The sequence below is a fragment of the Vanellus vanellus genome (assembly GCF_965231255.1).
Source record: "Vanellus vanellus genome assembly, chromosome: 5".
In the NCBI taxonomy this organism is placed as follows: domain Eukaryota; kingdom Metazoa; phylum Chordata; class Aves; order Charadriiformes; family Charadriidae; genus Vanellus; species Vanellus vanellus.
Genome location: NC_138910.1, coordinates 64,731,143 through 64,750,265, shown reverse-complemented (window position 1 = coordinate 64,750,265; position 19,123 = coordinate 64,731,143). Strand labels below are relative to the sequence as shown.

At 38.4% G+C, this 19,123-nt stretch overlaps 1 long non-coding RNA gene across 1 annotated transcript in view; it reads right to left on the bottom strand.

The window, feature by feature from the left end:
• LOC309672670 overlaps positions 1-19,123 on the bottom strand; it is a 105,146-nt gene that overhangs the window by 13,994 nt on the left and 72,029 nt on the right. The window contains exon 3 of the long non-coding RNA XR_014269250.1: positions 7,980-8,054. This is a non-coding gene — a long non-coding RNA (uncharacterized lncRNA). The remainder of the gene's footprint in view (positions 1-7,979; positions 8,055-19,123) is intronic.

Below are 19,123 nucleotides of genomic sequence, written 5' to 3'. Positions count from 1 at the left end.
GCTGCAGAAGCATGCTGATCCACCTTATTAGTAGCACTCCCAAATCTACATCTTGTGTTACTTAATATGATATGCCTGTTGCTGGAGTTGATACATTTATGTTAATTATTTAAAATTGTTTCCAATCTAAATACATAGAGCTTTCACATAAGTGAATACCAGTCTGAATAATAAATACAAGTCACTGAGTGGCTTAGATATGGAACATGCACTCTGTATGCTGCTGCATGACTGTTTAAATCAAGCCCTATTCATTGCAAAGGACCATTTCATACCCTGCAGGGGTCTGCCCAAACTAAGCTCAATTTGCTTAGTCTAATTTTCAGTGGTCAGAATTTTGTTTTGTAAAACCACCAGCAACAAAATGAATGTTGACCAGCATCCTTTGTCAGACTCAGCTAATGGCATACACGTTCACATCCCTGAAAGGAATTACTCAGTCCTAGGACCAAGTAAGTCAGCACTGATGCTGTTCATGTTGTAGTCATTTTGTGGAATCTATTTTGCTTTAAAAAGACATTTTTCAGATAAAAATATTCCAGGTTTTTTGTTGTGGTTTTTTTTGGTTTGGTTTTTTTTTTTCTTTATAGTGGACAATTAAACAGAATTTTGATCTTATTCTCTCTAAAGTGGAAATGTCTAGATATGAGCAGTGAAAATGATGGGGGCCTCAAGGGAAATCCCAATGTGCAAAGATTAAAAAGACCGAGACTGTCCAAATAAAGGATGGTGTAATAGAGAGAGGCCACATAATGAATGATAGAAAGAGAAGAAGTCAAAATTCCTATTTAGCCTTACACATAATGCAGGAATATAAGGACATGCAATGTCACTGAGAGAATATAAATTTAAAAACAGTGCTAGGACAAGTTTTAGTCATGTTGACTTCTTACTACTGCTCAGCTAATTTACACTTTCCCACCTATAAAATGGGGATAATATTCTTGGCTCCCCCCATACAGAAGAACTCATCAGGGAAGTATTCAGATAATTCTATAATTAAGAATGCCATTGAAAACAGTAAAAAGAAAGTAATAATTCCAAATGTAGTGCAGGTTTGGATTACATTAGCTGGCATAGTGGACAATAAATAAGGCCTAAGACTAGGCAATTAAGTTAAAAAGAACTATGCAAAACCTTCCTTATTCCCTGCGAATCATTGCGCTTGTGCGCAAAATGAGGCAAAAATAATGCGTGATTTATAAATAACAATGCTATCGTAACACATACCTGCGGGCAGCTGACGTAGGATTCTAGGGCCATCCTCTAAATTGGGAGTGCTTGATCTTCCAACCTAAATGACTTCCGAAGTGTTTTTTAATATACAGTTACAAACAAGTTATCATTTCTACAAAAGTAATCTGATTATTAAGTTGATTTTTTGCAAAATAAATGTGAAATGCTTTCATTGCTTCTCTAGACACATGCAAAAGATGTAATTTGTAGCCTTTGATTCTGTGAGCATTTAGTGAGTTTCTCATAGGAAAAATGCACTTCTAGGAGCATTTCCATCCCTCTGCAAATGTTTCATTCCTCTAGTGAACTCTATCAACAAGCCCACTCAAAGCTCATGCTTAGTTTACTGCATCTTGCCAAGCAGACTCTTTCTTCATCAGGACCAGAAATATGCCCATTAAAACAGTGATGAAGAACGATGGGACAATTCAGCATTTCACAAGAGCAGAACCTAATGTACCTGCTCTAATTTAAGGAGGTCTCTGGACAGTCATCAGGCCAAAATCTTGATGGAAGGATTTTGAAGGCTGAATAAATCGTCTAAAATAAAACAAAGGAGTAAGTGTATCAAAAGTTATAATACATACTTTATTTAATGTGTAGTCCTGAACGAAGGGGACTTACAGCAGGCTATAAAACCTGATTTTTCTTTTAAAGCATACTTGGTATAACAGAGCACATTGTTTTTCATAACAGCTCAGTGGGAATACTTACTGATATGCAGATGGATTTGAAAATATAAAACCTCAAGGTAAATTTCTGGATGAGATGGCTACAGGTCACATTGTGCTTCTCATACCTTCCTCTGGTAGGTTAGAGGAGATGAACTGGGATGTGTCAGAAAGGCCAAAGCATGAGATACTGCATCTAACAGAATGGAGGGTAAGATCTTAGGAAAAATTTCTTCACTGAAAGTGTTAGCACTGGAAAAGACTGCCCAGGGAAGTGGTTCCGTCACCATCCCTGGAGGTATTTAAAAGATGTGTAGACATGGCACTTACGGACATGTTTTAGTGGTGGACTTTGCAGTGTTAGGTTTATGGTTGGACTCGATGATCTTAAAAGTCCATTCCAACTAAATGATTCTATGATTCTATCCATGTTGTCCTGAGATATTGGACTGTTACCTCATCGTCCCTTCCGAGCTTCGCAGGTACTGCAGGATGAACTCTAAAAAGTACTTCCATTCACCATCCCAAAAGAGATGAATGGTTCTACTAGAGCAAATCACTGTCAGATACCAAACCTGGTTTTGATCAGCTGGCAGGAATATGGACTGCCCATTGCCTCTATCAAGTCAGGAAAGGTTTGGAAGGAATGACTGGAGGCAACATGCAACTGGCAGATCCTTCTTCACTGATGGTAAGAGGGGTGCCATTGGTATTGCAGGCAAGCTGCCCAGCCACGTCAAAAGAAAATCCTACTGAGACCATCTATGGGTTCAGAGCAGCATTCACAACTAATACTCTCCATATTCACTGGTATTCCTCAATTCAGGCTAAATCTGGACACTTGAATATTCTCATACAGGTTTGCTCTCTGAATAAAGGATTCATAAACCAAAAGGTTTTCAAACTATGCATGAAAACTGTCCTGCATTATATGCTGGTCTATTGTTACAATCTTCAGAAAATAAAATCCACCTTGTCCAACTGTTGGCAAAAAACCAATGAAATGAATCATGTCACAAGGGTGCTAAGATATCTAGAGAAGCGACTAGTAAGGAAATTTTATGAAGGAATTTCCCAGGTCTCCTGTCTACATCAGCATATACCAGTGGCTTCATCTAGAGTTAAAAAGGCAAGAATCCACTACAGAGAAGGTCCACAGCATAATTAGAAAACAATCAACACTTCTTCTAATGCTGATTTTTTCTTCACTTTAAACTGCTTCATTGACTTTAATTAAACTTGCCCTAGGTTATGAATCTAGCAAGCTGCAGAAACATTTAAAAGTTAAGTAAAATAAAACCATCTTTCTTGTCAGGAGTGTTCTCACCAGCTTGCTTACCTGTACCACACTTCTGATTTAGATTATTTTTAAATTATTAGAAATGCTGTATGTGATACTGCAAGACTGTTGGTTTTTGCTCTTGAATTAAAATGACCTCCCACTGCCAAAGTAAGAATTATTGAATTAAATTTTTGAGATTCTCTCCACTGCTCTAGCTTCACTGCAGAATTCCTTTGCTGGTTTCTGAGAAATGGTATGAAGCTGTCATCACAGACTTTTATACCAGCCCTACTCCTGGTTTTGTCTAAGGCCAAAGAAAAGGAATGTTGTATATTTAAGGTACTGGAAATTTCCATGCCTATAGCTCAGGCCAAGGTTAAAAGTACATGACACAGACTTTGGGGGAATAAAGAGACAGCCTGTGTCCTGCCTTGGCCTGGCTTATGACAATACGATCAAAAGTCGCAAGAATGAGAGTGAATTGAATAACTTATAAAACATAATCATCGAGAGAAAAGAAGGTGGGAATAACTGTATCAAATATATTCCAGCCTGGAATCATCTAGACAGTGACCCTTCAATAAAATACTAAATAAAATCACTTCTGGTTAAAGATAGGCCTCAGTACCCCTAAAACATTAGGAAAGCTCAGGTCTGAATTAACTTTACAATTTGGTCTGCCTTTGTTTTGAGTTGCTCACTAAGACATGTTCCCTTTGTCTCGTCCAAGGAACTTCTTATGGACAACTGAAAAGGGTTCAAAACCTGCACTTTTTTATCTCTAGAAATGTTAATAAAGCAAAAATGTATTTTGCAAAAATTCCAAAGTTTGCTAAGAAAGTACAGAACACCAATTATTTGCAAGTGCATTCATTCCTTATGCCATGCAGTATTGCAGTTTAGGTATTGATCTGGGGTTAAAAAGACTTGAATTTTTTCTGCAGACATCAACCAAAGACAGAGAATAGAATTTCCATGCCTGTCGTGGTTTAGGCCAAATCCACCACTGGGGACCCGAGGGACCCCAGATGGGACCGACAGATGCTCCCCTCTACCCCTCTACAAAGAGAGAGGCAGAGGAGGAAAAAGAGACTTAGAGTTTAGAAGAAACTAAACTACTTTAATGAAATATTAATAATAAAATAAAAAGAAATAATGAAAAATATATACAAAACCGTATCAAGCTCCCGAGATGACAATCACGTCACCGGCTGGCACTGGGGCAGTCCCAGGCTGGACTCAGTGACGGACGGGAACTGGATTCCGGATCTGGATTCAGGATCGGGATCACAGGCAGACAAACAGAGTCCTCCTCAGACATCGGCCATTGAAGGAAGAGCCCGTGACCCTTTGATCCCTCAGCTTTTATACTGAGCATGAGGCAGATGGGATGGAATACCCTGTTGGTCAGTTTTGGGTCACCTGTCCTGTCCGCTCCTCCCCGCAGGTGGGACCCCACTATGCTTTTCCGCTTCCGACCCTCCAACGTGGCAAATAACAAAGTTGGTTGGCCTTGGCTGTTATGGCAATAAGTATAAGCAAGAGCCTCTTTGCATACCATGCCTGGGCATCAGCTATAAACATTGGTCTTATCACTCCGAGAGAGTGAACATTTTCTGCACAATATGCAGTTAATTTCAGTTGTTAGAAGAGGCCCAGCTAAGAAGCGAAGTTGCTGAACAAAATTGGTTCTGTTTTACCTCAAACCAGGACAATGCCTCAGAAGGCTACTACGTTCTACTGCTCTTAAGTTATTACCTAGACCTTCATAAAGTTCAGTGATACTGGGATCAACCATATATATCTGTAAATTTAACAGGTATTATGTCTCCAACAGAATACATACATAATATGGTAATTGCTATTTGTTATACCTTCAATATACACATAATGTTGATGTGATATGAAGAGTTTTTCAAACTGGTAAAGAAATACAGCACAAGCAATTTATAATACGATATAGACTCTACTTATGTCAGCTCAAGCTGTTTAATACCACAACAGAATTACGCCATAGTTTATGGACATTCTCCTTCACCAAAGTCTTTGAGAACTTTCCATTAACTTCAATACATGCCAGAACAGGCCCGAGAACAGGAAATGAAGAAATATACTGTACCCAAATGAAATTGTAGTGGGAATTTAGGTAGGTAGAATGTAATTATTCACACCTGAATCTGGATAGACCACTGGGTTTATATCCCCATTCTGGCAAACACATAACAAGATACACAATAATCAAGAGGAGCAGGGCTGGTGGCTCTCCTCTTAGTCAAAAGATAAGACTTAAAGAAAGAGAAAGATCTGCTTGCTTGATATTGAGCAAAAGGAAGGAGTGACATTTATTGTATCACCTGCAGGACTTGCTAAGAAACAAAATGTATTAAGTAAATAATCACGGGTTTGGGGACTTTTGTCTAGAATATAGTCATTGCTTGTGAAATAAAGAGAGGTTTTGAAAAATTAGAAACTTGGTTCTTTGCTCATGCATGCACTTAGGCACACGTGAAGATGGAAAACTACGGTTTTCCTTCTTTTGTGGACAGTCCTAGGGGACAATCTCTGGAAATTAGTGCCTTTGCAAAATACTAATATGTATAATTTCTCTATTCATTGACGCAGACGAGGACACCAAGAAGCACTGAAAAAACTATGGATTCTCTTGCAAATGTATTTGATTGTAAAATAACAAAAAATTCAGAATCTTGTAATAAAACTGCATTACATTCTAGCAAAGTGGATCCATTTCTGAGGTGGAACATGACAGCTTTTTAACTTTCTACAACAATATGTGACAGAAGAATACTATATTCAGTTGATACCGTAGGGCGATTTATGGAGGCAGAATGTAATAATATAAATTGAGTTTCAGAAAAGACACTGTGACTAATCTTACAAAAAATGCTACGGGATGTTTAATAATCCTGTTGGGTCAGAAGCTGTTCTTCAAAAATTCTCCTAAGACTGATTGTTATTAAAGTATGTACTGCATTTGGTTCATTTTTCATTTAACTATGTAGTCTAAAACTGCTGTCAAGTGCAAATATTTGAGTTGTAATTGGATACCCATACAAATGGAATAGAGCCACCAACCCTCAACCAAAATTGCAGAATCATAGAATATTTCAGTTAGTAAATGCCCTTTGAAGAGCCACAAGACAAGCATCTGTCCACATCCCTTGAGCTATCCCTAGCAGTTCTCATTGGTGTTTATTGTTCCATTAATCAAAAATAAAGCAGCAGGAATAAAACAGCACACTAGAACTCCTTCCTTGCATTCACTCTGTAATCTTCCTCCATTGCCTCCCTTCAGCATTTAAGGTTATAGTGCTCATTCATTAAGCTACAAGTTGCAATTTTGAGGAGATATAGAAGCAAGCAGAGAGGAAGGGAGAACATACTGTATAAAGTTAAGGGGTCTGACTCAAATCCCTTAGAAATTAGCAGGAGTCAGTTTTACTTACATTGCCTCTGTATTAGTCCTAGTGGAGAAGCAGAGAGGTTTGTGCAGTACTTCTCTCACCGTCTGCAGGATGGCTGCAACTGCAAACGTTTGAAGTCCTGGTCTGAGCCTACACAGTTTTACAAGGAGATGAGAAAGAAACAGACACCATTGCGTGTGTCTGACATATTCTGTAACACTACAACATGCAGCCCTCCTGCTTTATTGTTTAACACCAGGGTCCCTGTACAGGCCGCGGCCTTCACAGGGCCGGGAGCTTGGAGGCCCCATAGGATGGCAGGGCAGGGCCTGGCAGCCAGGGCCTGTCCCACCCCCAGCCAGGAGAGGGGCATGTTGGGGCCACCGGGGCAGCACCAGCCCTGGGCATCGGGCACCTCCCTGGGGACAGGGAAGGGCCAAGACTGGGCCGGGCTGTGCGCCTGTGGGTGGGCCCATGGCCAGGCAGGGCAGGGCTGTGGGGAGCTGGAGATGGACCCCACTGCGGTGTCGCTGGGGCAGTGCTGACGGCCCCACCAGCTGAAATGGTGTCCTGTCCATGGGTAGGGTGAGGAAGCCCTGAGGGGGCTGAGCTGGGCCAGTGAGGCCTGGTGGTGCCCTCAGGGCCCTGATACTTAAGTATAAAAAAACCAAGAAACAAACAAATCTTACACTCATTTTGTTTCATAGGACTTCTCTTCTTTTCATTGTGTATATTCCCTTGCATTTTCCCCTGCATTTTCTTTATGATTCAAAATCGACTTAGCCATGGCTTTCAATACTGCATTCAGCTCTTTTCAGTTCACCGTTGTTAATGAGAACAAATGAAAAAGTAATGTTTGTGCTTTTTCAAAGGCTATCCAAATGGGCTGAGATCCACTTATATGGTATCCATTCCTTGGCTTCACAAAAAAACCAATATTTTTGTAACTCTGGAAAATTTCCTCCACCTAAAGGTTTGGCTAACATTAGCATTTTCATCCCAGATTTTGGGCTTCCTATAATGCCATAAAGTTTTTGTTAACAAACCCATGAGTTCCTTAAAGAACTTTTCTCAGAAGGAAAATAGTGAGATGTTTAATGTATATAGTATGTCAGGTTTGGTCCCAATATCTTTCTTATGGCTCTCAGCCTTTTCCACCGCACGATGCAGTATGTGGCAAAGACCACCCAGCAATTATTTTTTTCACTGTACTTCACATTACCTCTTTGTTAAGTTTCGTTGTAGACTTCAACTCCATAACGTAAAATATTCCTAGATACTTAATACCCTGTGGTTTTCAATCTATATTTAAAACCTGCCTTATCCACTGATCATACAATATGTTCAGGGACATAAACTCCAACTTACCTCAGTTGATTTGCCATTCAGATATGCTTGCAAAATTCTCAGCTAGCTTCCACGATTTTTTTTACATTCTAGGAGCTGAAACAAAAATACCATTTATACTATTTTATACTTATTAGAGATGAGTAAACAAAGCATAGCAAATAACTTAGAAAACTATTGTTTACTAAATATCCCTGAACTGATCGCAATTTCTTTGAATTTATTCAGCATTCTCCAGTTGTTGCATTTTTTACTCATTGCTTTTGAACTTACATATTTCAAATGTTCAATAGTCATTAGCCAATCTATGTAGTATAGCTCTGATGAATGTGCCCAAGTAGTGATTTTTAAAATTTTCACCAGTAAAATTTGAGCATGTAATTCTGGTGATATTAATATTTGTCTTGCCTTTGACAAACATCTGTGCAATGGTTTCTAAATTAGTAGCAACCACACTTGCATGTACCAATACAGCAGGACTGGAAGCAGCACAGCATCGTCAGTGCAGTGCTGTCCCTGATTAATTACCACCATCAAGATGGAGGATGTATTAGCTCAGGTGCAGCATCACTTGACTGTGGCTCTCTTGCTTTCAGAATCCACACTAGTAACCTCTTAAAATGCTGCCCCACTCCCTGTGGATATATTATCACCCCTGGAATTAGCTTGGTATTATTTGTGTTGTGCTCCGATATGCAGCACTGTGGTAAATGTACCATGCTTTCTGCCTACCAACAGAACCTTCAAAGTCAGGTCTTTGAGGGCTTTTCTCTTTCATAGACATAAATATTGATATGAACATGAACTGTTCTACTGTTCTGGGACAAAATTTAAATACATATAACTCATAGGACAGTCCAGGGATGGAATTATTCAAAAGTTACATATATCTGTGAAAAAGCTTTCTGTTCTTAAAATTACCCTTTCTGAGTTAGAGGTATCATTAAGCAATAAGACCAGAAATAGGTTTGGCACTCAATAAAATCTATTTAAACAAGGAATACATTGTATGTCATAATTCTGTACGCACAGAGCTACCAGTACTAAAGCAGATGAAAAAGAAAACCAGAAGGGTATTAGTTGATTTGTTAATGCACATAAGTGTCAACAGGTGTGATCAACTGGAAAGAGGCAGGTGTTACCAATGTATTGGTGCTGCCATAGAAGAAAGATATCCTGCAGAAGCCTTAAACGTGAAGTTAAAATTGAAAAGATGTTGAAATCCTCTATCAGCCACCACCTTACAAGTATTCCACATCTGATTTAAGGCTGGAAATGTGCCATAAAAAAAAACCCTAATACTTAAATATGTGGGTACTAAAATACTTGAACTTAACGCTGACATCTGCATATTTAGATTTTTATGTTCCATAAAGATGTCGTCTTTGAGGGAGGCATCCAACCCTACTTCCCTTCCCTGTAGATATTCATTGTAGTTTCAGCTAAATACAGCACCATCAGATAGCTGTCCAGCTAAAATATTTTATTTGTATACCTCCATGATACCATTCTTAGCAATGAAGGGTTAAGATCACCTGAAAAATTAAAAGTTTTTAATTTTGAGACCATATAACTTCATGAGAAAAAAAAACCAATATGAAGACTTAAACAGAGAAAAACATACATTTAAAACTGGCAACCCGAAGAAAAAGTCTGGAAAAGAGTGCTATTTTTATACTAAAATATTTAATCCAATTAGTTTCTAGTTGATGTTACATATAAAATCTAAAAATAATCTTCACTGCTTTTTCTTTATGTTTTTCTGAACATACTTCATTGCTTGTGAAAGTAAGGGATTAATAGTACTTGAGATGGTAAAGCACAGTGTAGATTGGCACAGAGCAAAGTTTTCTTCAGCACAAGGTTGTTTTACTATACTTGCTTGGGTCCTGACTACAAAAGCCCTTCTTTGCCAGCCCTCACAGAAGTTAGAGATAGAAAACATTCATGAGATTTCTTAATTCCAGAACATTGGGATCAACATCAGTTCAGTTCATATAGCTATCATACTTTTTCTAGTACATTGTCGACTTTGCACTGAGTTATAAGTCCATCTAATGATGAGGGCTTACTGTAGTTCTCCAAAAAGTCTGTTCCACTATTTAATAGATAGCACCTCGGAAAATAACTTTTCTTCATATTTTCAAAAATCCGCTCACTTCATTATTCCTAAGTACGTACATATTTTAACAGTCCTAGGCAGTGATGGCCATTTATAGTGAACTGTCCCAAATAAAGAGGTAGTTTCATAAAAAAAATCACACAGATTTACTTATCTGACCTTTTCTAAATTCAAAATTAATTCTGCAAAGAAGAAGAGCTATTTCGTTAACTCAATTTGCCCATGTGGTAGAAGGAACAGAATGGTACTCTCCAGAGAAAGCAGCATGCTAAAGCCAAAGTAAAATGTGTGAAATTCATTCTAGTGTAAAATACCGTGTAGATTTGTGATGGCCAAATCCCACATAACTCCTGTTTTAGGGCTAATGTCATTTAACTGGATACAAGTTGCTTGTTCTTTACATGACATACCTTTCACTCAAAATGTCTATAAAAAAAAGAATGGCCCTCTCTGGAAGATATACAATGTGCCAGCAAAAGAATTTCCTGAACTATTATCCAGGCTGAAACATTTCACCATAAAGCAGGACCATCTATGTGGGGTTTTGTTTTCTTTGAACTCTGTCACTACTCTGTAGTTCCTCACAACTACCATCTCCTGATCTGATCTGCTAAGTGACCAATGCTTCTTGAAATCCCTTTGTTGGCGACAACATTCTGCGAGGGCATCAGGATTTTCTGTATTGAACTAAGTGATTCCATTTTATACAATAAAATGAGTACAAATGGCTAGCATAAAAGCATATAATTAAAATCTACTGAGCAAAATACTTGTATAAAGAAGGATATTTCAGTGTTTGAAGCAAGCAACTAGAACTGTGCAAGAGTCTGTTTCGCAGGGAATTTCAAAATCTGGTGGTGTTTGTATTCAGATTAAAAATCCTCAAATATGTTAAAGTCATCATGCAGCAAATTCTGAAAAATTGCATCCTGGAAAATCAAAACAATTTCCTTTGATAATTTCCAAACAAAGTACTTCACAGTGGGTAAAGAACTCTCACACTCTTACTGTGCTGGTACAACCAAGCCTTCCAGATCCCTGCCTACTTTACATTACATAAAGTGCAGCTAACTCCCTGTACACCTTGGGAATTCCAAATGAACATCAGTGCTCGCAAGCCAGCCTGACTGGCCTCTAGTGACTTGACTCTTTGTTGGTCTTCGACACAGGTTGCTGAAGAGCAAGGAGCCTGAAATTCGGGTGACCCAGCAGGTTCCACACAGACAGCCAGAGAGTCAGGAGGGGAGACGGAGAGGAAAGCAAAGCTTTGTTGGATTTTCATTGCAATTAAATCATCTCTGTTAAATTTTTTTTGATGCTTTGCATTTCAGAATTATTTTTTAATCCTCTTTTCTTGCCTGCACCAGAGGCAGCATCTAGGTGATGGTCATATAAAGAAAAAAGCACCAACGTGCAAGTGAGATCAGACAGGCTTTAAACAAACCATTTTAATCTCGGAAGTGGGAATATACGACTGGGACTGAAGCTACTTGGGAGCAGAAACCTTGGTTTCGTATTTGTCTCACATTCTGGTATGAAGCAGTTAAAATAATAACGCTCACAAAAGAATGACTTTGCAGATGTTGCATTTGCAGCAGCAAATTTGGGCCATGCCAGGAAGAATTAGAGTAACCTGAACTGTGTGCTACAGTCTAATAATGTGCTACGCGTGATACAAAATCCTGTGCCTCTGGTGAGAGTATTTTTTTGCCAGTGAAGTTTCTCTACCTACAGAAGATCTATGTCAGAACATTATTAAGCCTATACCTGATTTTTAAAGTTCAATCCTTCACAACGCAGGCATCAAACCCAGGATTATAGTACAGGAATGTACTATAATGTATAAGACTGCACATTAGGAAATTACTTCCAGTCTGGCTGCCATACTGATATCAATGCAGCAAAAAGTGTATGGTAGAACAGAAGGTTTTGTGCTAGAGAACAGATAAGTGGCATGGATTGAAATTATGGTAAATTTAAATTGATGGCCTAATTAGTATTATCTCTTTTTGTATTCTCTGTAAGAAATATTATCCAGGAGGAACTCATTTTGCATTAATGTTGATATAAAGTGTAATTCTGTAGCATTTCCATTGTAATCTGGCATTAATTAATGCATCATTATTCCAAAGTGTTAATTAAATTATTACAGAAAGGGACATCTGCCCCAGTTCAGAAAGAAAAGAAAAGTATGGTTCATGAGAATTACACTTTCAAAGGTCTGACATGGCGTGTGAGTTCCCACAACACTGGTAGAAGCACAAAACCAAGCAGAAATATAGGCAGCATGAGCTTATGACTCGTAAACTAAAGTACGACATCAACATTTGCTCACTCATGATGGAGTCTGATGACAGCATCAGGGCCTCAAATCCAGGCAGTCATCAGAAAACAGAAATGGCAAATTTCTAATATGGTAAATTAAATACACTGTACACTGACTATCAGGAATTACTCACAAGTAATTCAGCTAATTAAATAGGGGTATGAAAATATTCACAACTTCTGCAGGCTCTGCTAAATGCTCTGCTTGGCCGTTGGGCAGGAATACCACTATATAGTCACTGGGAGTGCCAGGGCAGTATCGGCATTAATTGCAAACAGCCCTGCACTCCTCAGTATTGGTCATCTTGACCTTCTGTCTGCAGTCCTAAAGTAGCTTCACTGAAATCTGAAATCAGCATTTCAGTTGTTGTTCTTGTTATTATTAGCTGGGTGGTAGCTGTTTTCAAACACAGAGAGGAGAAAACTCAATCCCTTATCAAAGAATATACAGTCCAATACAATGCCCAGTGAAATCTATAGAAGTCTAACCACTGACTTCACAGAGAATTGGCATTTAAGCCTGCATCTGAGAACTGCACAAGCAATCCTCTGAGATTCGGAATGCCACTGGCAGCAAGCGGGGCTCTCTGTGAGGGGCCACACAAGCTCTGTGGAACTGGGTTCTCTGTGAATTATTAAGCTTGATTATTAATTCAAGAAAACATTAGTCTAGAGCATGAAGCAAATTCTATGCGATGTGACCTACCTGCCAGCTATAAACCGGAACCAGAGTTGCACAAGATGCTTCCAGGACGTGGCTTCCATAGGGTTCAGTGTCTACACTATTCAACAACTCTGCCTGTTTCAACAATTATCACTTTCTTTTGTTACATTTGGGCTTGCATTGAAAGATCTTTAAAATGTAAAAGTTAAATGAGGCTCTTATAAAGAAGTGGTTTGGGTGCAGTATATTAAAGCAAAACTTCAAAGGAGCTCAAGATACCTTTCAAGCTAAGGTACAAAAATTTAAACAAGAACAAAAGCCTCTCTTGTATTTTGAAGCATTAATTGTTCTACTTCTGTTGATGTAAAGTGAAAGGAGAAGCTTTTAGTTAAAAGCACGTACTATGAACCAACATGGAACATTCCAAAGTCTCATGGAATAATTTTAGCTTTGATATAATGGCACAGGTGAATCCCAAATTGTAATGCTTTCTGTAGCATATGCAATAATTTTTTGTAGCTGAATCCATTAGATAAACAGTAGTGCTTGAAGAGATTATTGGCAAAAATCAGAGTTTCGCCTTTTGTATTTGTAAGATATTTCATATTTATAAGGTATCTCATAATTTTGTGAGTGGCGTTTGTTACATAACTTCGTGAGTGTTGTTTGACATTTCATAATTTTGTGAGTGAAGTTTTATATATCATTATAGCCTGCATACATAACATTGCACTGTTTGCTATTTTGTCCATCTGTCAGTTCCCCTCCTTTAACCATGGGGCAAAATTGTAGAAACTGGAAGGACATGAAGTCTGCCATAAGAGTCACGAAAACTGGCACCTGGGTAGTTAAGAAAGAGCCAAATTAGTGCTTTCATGGAAGAGAGGTTTCAACAGAGAATTTAACATTTCTGTTGACTATCAGCCTCTCAGCTGGCCAGTCTGTGGGTAGTTCAGCGCCAACCACAATACGTTAGCTTGCCCACTTGTAATTAGTCAAGGATACTGTGGAGGGATTTATGAGACATATGAAGTAATCCTAATTTCCACGTGCAAGCACATCATGGAATACGCTCAGAGAGGAACAGTAAGTTGTTTCCGTACAGAGGTACAGGTAATTGGGATACAATGTGCAAAAACACTACGTTTATTGGTGCTGCTGTTCATGAACAACCCATTGTAGTACTATTTGAGCACACTCGTAGACCTGCTCAGTAGAAAAAAAATACATGATATGTCCTGATATGCCTAATACTGCATTATTGATAAAATATATAAAACAATAATTTTAATTTATAACGCCTCTAATTCTGGTCCCTGCAAGAGGACTGTGACAGAAAAAAAATAAAATATCTTTTTCTTGTCAGTTCTGCCTTGTATCATGGCAAGAGTATTCCTACTTTAGACAGTAGTTAGGCAAGCTAAGACACAGAATGGTTTATACGTTTTCTTAAAGGTAGATGCTGGTTACTCACATTGAGAAAAATGGTCCAAATTTTCAGGAACATGACTTTTTTCAGCTTTTATAAGCTTCAAATTGATTTGTATGCACTGCAAATGTTTGAAAATAAGGTCCAGTGTCTTTCCCTCAAGAACTGTAACTAATGGTACAATATATATGTACATGTACGTTACATGTACTGAATGCTGTGTTTCAGTGCTTCTCTCTCTTATCTACAGTGTATGGGACGTCAGTAAGTGGAAGTTATGAGAAAATGTGCTTAACAAATCCAGGAGAATCAGCTGTAACTTTAAAAAAGGAAGTAGCATAAATCAATAAATATAACTAAATTCCCAGTCTCTCCTCTCTCCAGCTAGAAAGTACAGACCTTCTAGTTCCTAGGATGGAGCTGCATGATTTTTGACTTTTAGACTGAACTAATTATGCTATAGAAATGCCTGATTTGTATGGCAACATCAAAAGTTTGTTGCTGTGCTCAGTATCATTAACTTACACAAACCCTACTGCCCTGCAAGTTGTTTATTTTTACAGTGAACACTGGTCAAAATGTAGGCTTTGCTACATATATATATGAATTATTTTACTACTCAGCTTTTCCTGCCAGATGTTTGAGCGGCCAGCCAAAGCTCCAGAGATATACAAGCTTGATCTACATGTATGCACAAAATTAATTAAAAAAGTAACCTAATACTGTCTCTTTTGTTCATTCTTTAACAAAGTGACAGGATATTTTCATTATTTGCTGAGTACTTACGGATAATAACAAATTAAGTGTTGATCAATCAATATAATGATCCATTTGACCCAGAAATAATAACAAGAGAAAATATGCAGAATTTCTAATAAAATTACCATCCCAAAAGAATTTGAATTCATTACTTTTGAAATATAAGGCAGACAGTTCCCTTCACTAACATGGACTTGAACTTGCAGAGGGTAAATTATCAGAGGCCCTTGTTGCTTGCATGCTGCAATACAATTTTATTAAGAATTAGAGGGAAAAATTAATAAGCACTCCAGTGCTCAGAGTCCTGAGGTACAGCATGGCTTAGATCTTGGCACAAACTTGGGAATATGCCCTGCTTGGAGTATGCATTCTTTCAATTTAAATATTAGTAATATTGTGGGCAGGGTTAAAAGCTCAGCCCATGTCACAATGCCAACCTGCAAAAAGCCTCAGAACCTGCCAAATGGTCTGAGTTTGCCAGCGTGCAGTGAGCATGTTCCTTCTCTGGTTGTTCAGTGCTAATGAATGAGTTACTGGAAGTGCACATTCCAGTGCTGTGCTCCTAGCATCCTAATACAGTGACTTCCTTTCAGGAGGAGTTAAGAATTGCCACGTTTCTCTGTATGGTTAACAACCTAATGCAAAATCATCACGCAGCAAGTCTCAGTAAGCACAAGGATAATCATTTCGGGTCAAACTTGGTGCACCGAATTCACTTCCCAAGCACTCACAGGTGTAGCTCAGGGATGAAGCTGTCCATTTCTTCCCCGTCTCTCCTCTTTCCAACTTAAACTCACAAATCTAGTTCCTACAATGAAACTTTTAGATTGAGCTGATAATGCTACAGAAACGCCTGGTTATCAACCATATTAATCCCAGCAGGGCATGCTAGGTTTATCTTCTGTCATAGCACAGTGTAAACTAATATATAGATCCTGGAGCTAAATTTAAATGAGCTCTCACATTCTGGAGGGAATCCAGCCCTATAAGTACACAGCTCCATGCAGCTGTAGCTATATTGCTTTCTACAGCACAGTGCAGTGTAGATGTGCCCATCCGTTCCCTCTGTGACCATCATGATGTCTCGATGTTCTGGGGGAGAAATGGGATTAGCTACAGGAATATCATTGCAGACAAAAAAAAGGGCTAGAAACAAAAGGAGACTGAAGACATATCTACACTTAATTTCAGGAGACTAAACAGCTCAAATTAGGTTTCCTTGTTTTGGTGTCTTTTCTCTCCCCCACTTTGTTCTATTGGGGAGCAGATGCTCAGAAGAGGATTATCTTCTAATTCATTTCAAATTCTTAATCTGAAAGTGTCTCTCTGCAGTCCTGGCCAAACTCATCTCATGATCAAGCAGTTCCCCGATTCAGATTATAGAAAGTAAATATTCAAAACCTATGAGCTGTTGCCCATTACCAAGAATGTCAAAACCTGTTAACTAATGCTGTTCTTCAGATCTAAAGCCAGAACAGCTGATTTAACTCTGAAGTGGCCCTTTAGAAGCCATATAACAACTACAGGGATATACATGCAGCGTTTATAAACATAACATAGGCAACTTCCAGATTCCTAAGAAAACATCAAAAAGATCAGTCAACAGATCTGGCAAATTCAGGTAAATTTGCTAAAGAAGCAAATCAAAAGATTTCTCAGGAGGATCACCCTTTCAAAGGCATTTTTCTACTTCTAAGCAAGAGAACTTAAATACTTCCACGAGGCGTAACTCAAATAGAACTGCAAACAAGCCATTATCTGAACCACAATTGTTTATTTTGCTCAACTGAACGCCAAGGATGAGTATGCAGGATTTAGGATTCTTCTTCAATGTTAAATCCAGTTTTATTTTCTCCCTCACCATTCAGTATTCTTGCAAATGCCCGGGATGATAGAACCTTTCTTTTCTTCCGCTCTTTTTTTGTGTCCTAGTTCTGTTCAAAAAAATGGCAACCGTTTCTTTTGGCCTCTGTGAATTACATGCCCAAGTGAGGTGATGTGAATTCAAACACAAGTTGATGAATACAGGAGTATTGCTGGTCTGGATGTGGGTGCAGGAGATGGCAAATGTACTACAGAGGAGCAGCTGCCAGAGGTAAGCATACAAAATGTGGCTCCTACACAAAAGAATGAGATTTTCAGAGAATCTGGTGGAAAGCCGGACAAGTACATTTTGTTGCTGCTAAAAGAATTTATTTCTGCTGAAACCTATAACTCCTGGGTTAATAAAGTGAACTTTGATGGGACTAGAGGGAAATATGGGCTTCCCAGGAAAGTTAGGACAAACTTAGATGCATTTCTAGAACACAGATTTATGGAAGTGATTGAAGCTGATAAGATCAAAACCCAAGTTAACACTTTCCTTTGCTTTCCTATCAGACGCTAAATAGACCTCTGCCACAGTTGGCCTGCTACCAATAAAACTAACGATGCCTGTAAACAATAAATTTCACAGAATCATCAAGCTCGCACAATTAGTATTCATGCATGTTGTTTTGCTTTGAATTTTGAGGGATTTTACAGAGCCTGTTATTATGTTAGAGCTAACTGACTATGGAAAGAGCCAATGGCTTATCTGGATTGACTGCGAAATCACAAGGCTCAAGGAAAAAAGACACACAGAATCTGAGTTAGTGTGATCAGGTCTGTACATTAGAGTGAGTACCTTGGTGAGAGTCTCCAGAACCAGCAACAATGAAGGATCTTGAAAAGATTGACTCTGCTACTAGTTCCAAAAAGTATGCACATATCCATTATACATTTATACTATTAAGATGTTAAAACCGGTGCATTCTTTATTCTGTTCTTTCTTGTTTATTGGTGCACTATAGAAAAATATGTAAAAAATAAGCATGTGTCCTGCTCTTGTTAGGGGTATATCAATATACTGCAGGAAACTTGAGCACAATGAAAACCCATAGTTTGGCAGAGATGATAGGCATATTAGAAAAGAACGATCTTTCTGTTGGGAAGGGGAAGCTTTCTAGATGCATCTAATAACCCATCCTTTTCTGCAGGCACTGAAGGCCAGCTAAATGACCTTTCTCTCGACACGTGTACAGAGGAAGCTATTTAAAAAAAACCAAATACCTGCTAAGCAGGGATGTGGCAGATATAAATCAGGACGTATGATAAGCCACATCTGCATTTTGGTCATGTGATGGGGATATTTCCTTACATTCCTCGGGGAGAGCAATAACAGCTCTAAGGAAAAGAGCAGGGCACGAGCTGAATGAATTGTTCTGATGAGACAGATTCAACCCATGGGTTTGAGGTCAAGCTAGAAAAGACAGGTCTATGGCTAACATATTCTCTGTTTCTCATAAATTTAGAGCACAGGTTAGTTTATGAAATTTAGGCAGGAAGCCAGGTTTCCACTACCTCTCTGTTTCTAATTTTAATGTTGAAATGCCCACCTCTCACTCTTTTTTCCTTTATAAGCTCCACAGCTTTCCCGATTCTTTTTTCTCCTTTATTTTACGTAAGTTTTCAAGTCCAGATCTAATTTATATCCTTTCTTTTTTACCATAGGGTTACTCCAGGCTTCTTTTTCAATGTCTTTTTTATAATCTTTACTTACTTAAGTCAATCCTACCTGCAGGTAGATTATTCAGATATTTGAAAGTTAGACATTGTTACATTTGGCTCTAAAACTATAAAAGGTAAATAGAATTGCTTCACTAGTTATTTATTATATACGTATATTTATGTGCATATGTGTGTATGTATGTCTGTGCATGTGTGTGCACTCATATAGGAACTCCCTGATGGTACCAGATACATTAACTTTTCCAAAATATCCCTTGGAAAAGATATTTTTCACCTTTCTGGTTCACTCATTCAATATAAATCAAACACCAGAGACA